At 43.8% G+C, this 2,500-nt stretch overlaps 1 non-coding gene across 1 annotated transcript in view; it reads right to left on the bottom strand.

The window, feature by feature from the left end:
* Positions 1 to 449: 449 nt before the first annotated feature.
* Positions 450 to 2,500, bottom strand: part of LOC149092657 (small subunit ribosomal RNA) — a 2,170-nt gene continuing 119 nt past the window's right edge. The window contains exon 1 of the ribosomal RNA XR_016200706.1: positions 450 to 2,500. This exon is cut by the window's right edge and continues 119 nt beyond it. This is a non-coding gene — a ribosomal RNA (small subunit ribosomal RNA).

Below are 2,500 nucleotides of genomic sequence, written 5' to 3' on the forward strand. Positions count from 1 at the left end.
AATCTGCATTGAGAGGGTTTGAAAACAATTGTATGCAGTTTATAAAAACCATAGTTGTCTTTACTTAGTTAGGCGAAGAAGTGTAAAACTTCCTTCTTTAAACCTTGCCGTCAGCATAAGCTGAAGACTTGATCAGGTACCAAGTATGTAGCAAGACAGGCTTTTCATTATAAACTACAATTGTTTTGCAAAAGAAATTATGGCTATCGTTAGATAACCCTCACTCTTTGTTGCATTGGATAATGAAAGATGGATGTATGAATGAACGAATGTAATGCAAATTAGAATCATGTTGCAATGGCTAAATGTTTGCAATAAACATTCACAATTGCGACTCTAATGCAAATACAATTCAATTGCATTCACCATATTAGCATCTACAATATCACTATGCAGAGTGTTTGATTGTTTGAAGGTTGTATTTCTCTTATAATAAGAGGGTAATACGTTAATGATCCTTCCGCAGGTTCACCTACGGAAACCTTGTTACGACTTTTACTTCCTCTAAATGATCAAGTTTGAACATCTTTCCAGCACAATCCGACCACTAGTTTCCCAATGGTCTGGATTGACCAGTCCGAAGTCCTCACTAAATCATTCAATCGGTAGTAGCGACGGGCGGTGTGTACAAAGGGCAGGGACGTAATCAACGCAAGCTAATGACTCACGCTTACTGGGAATTCCTCGTTCATGGGCAATAATTACAATGCCCAATCCCCATCACGAAATGGGTTCAAGCGGTTACCCACTCCTTTCGGAGCAGGAAACAGTATGCACGATGACCACTTCAGTGTAGCACGCGTGCGGCCCCGGACATCTAAGGGCATCACAGACCTGTTATTGCTCTGTTTCGTGCGGCTGCGAGCGCCGCTTGTCCCTCTAAGAAGTCCTTACAGTGCTACAGCATCCTTACCCTAGCCAATTCTGTAGGCTAATAGCAGCAGAGCCCTCAACAGCCGAAACCATCAAGAGATACTACCACCCACAGGTTGACTAAGGGGGAGTACTGCAGTGTAAACTGCAAGTCTATTTAGTAGGCTAGAGTCTCGTTCGTTATCGGAATTAACCAGACAAATCACTCCACCAACTAAGAACGGCCATGCACCACCACCCACTGAATCAAGAAAGAGCTCTCAATCTGTCAATCCTCTCAGTGTCCGGGCCGGGTGAGTTTTCCCGTGTTGAGTCAAATTAAGCCGCAAGCTCCACTCCTGGTGGTGCCCTTCCGTCAATTCCTTTAAGTTTCAGCTTTGCAACCATACTTCCCCCGGAACCCAAAAACTTTGGTTTCCCGGAAGCTTCCATTCGAGTCATGAAATTAGTTACTCAGAATGATCGCTGGTTGGCATCGTTTATGGTTAGAACTAGGGCGGTATCTGATCGCCTTCGAACCTCTAACTTTCGTTCTTGATTAATGAAAACATTCTTGGCAAATGCTTTCGCTGTAGTTTGTCTTGCGACGGTCCAAGAATTTCACCTCTAGCGCCGCAATACAAATGCCCCCGTCTGTCCCTCTTAATCATTACCTTGGATTCTTAAGACCAACAAAATAGAACCAAGGTCCTATTCCATTATTCCATGCAAGATCATTCAAGTTAAGGTAGTGGTACGCATCATATAGATGGTTGACCATACCGTTTTTAGGCACCTCTTTCGAGGTTTTGGACGCCTGCTTTGAGCACTCTGATTTTTTCAAGGTAAAAGTCTCGATCGCTTGAATCAACACTCGGTAAAGAGCATTGATAGCAAATATCGAGCAATTTTCTGTCTAAACACTATGAATGTAACCACCAGGAAAGAGGAATGAAGGTTCAAGCAAGCATCCGTAGACACAAGCAAGAAACCTAACATCACCATCTAACCCTTTAATCAGTGGACCCCATAGGTTCGACTGAAATCCAACTACGAGCTTTTTAACCGCAGCAACTTTAATATACGCTATTGGAGCTGGAATTACCGCGGCTGCTGGCACCAGACTTGCCCTCCAATAGATCCTCGTTAAAGGATTTAAATTGTACTCATTCCAATTACGGGGCCTCAATAGAGTCCCGTATTGTTATTTTTCGTCACTACATCCCCGTACTGGGATTGTGTAATTTGCGCGCCTGCTGCCTTCCTTAGATGTGGTAGCCGTTTCTCAGGCTCCCTCTCCGGAATCGAACCCTAATTCCCCGTTACCCGTTACAACCATGGTAGGCGCATAACCTACCATCGACAGTTGATAAGGCAGTTGCTTGAGGGATACATCGTCGGCTCAGAGGCCATACGATTTGCTCAGTTATTCAGAGTCATCACAAGAAATGCAACCGAAGTTGCTAAGATCCCCACTGCTAGTCCTTAGACAGCGACCGAAATCACTGAACAGGGTTCTAGGTGAATAAGAATCATTGGTCTTGTACTAATAAATGCGATCCTTCCGTCAGCAAGCTGAGGTTGGAACACTTGTTCATGTATTAGCTCTAGAATTACCACAGTTATCCATGTAAAAAAGAATATCCGA

This window comes from Tetranychus urticae, unplaced genomic scaffold (assembly GCF_039701765.1).
Source record: "Tetranychus urticae isolate SD_2017Ah unplaced genomic scaffold, NJAU_TeUrti_SD_1.0 Scaffold_7, whole genome shotgun sequence".
NCBI lineage: Eukaryota > Metazoa > Arthropoda > Arachnida > Trombidiformes > Tetranychidae > Tetranychus > Tetranychus urticae.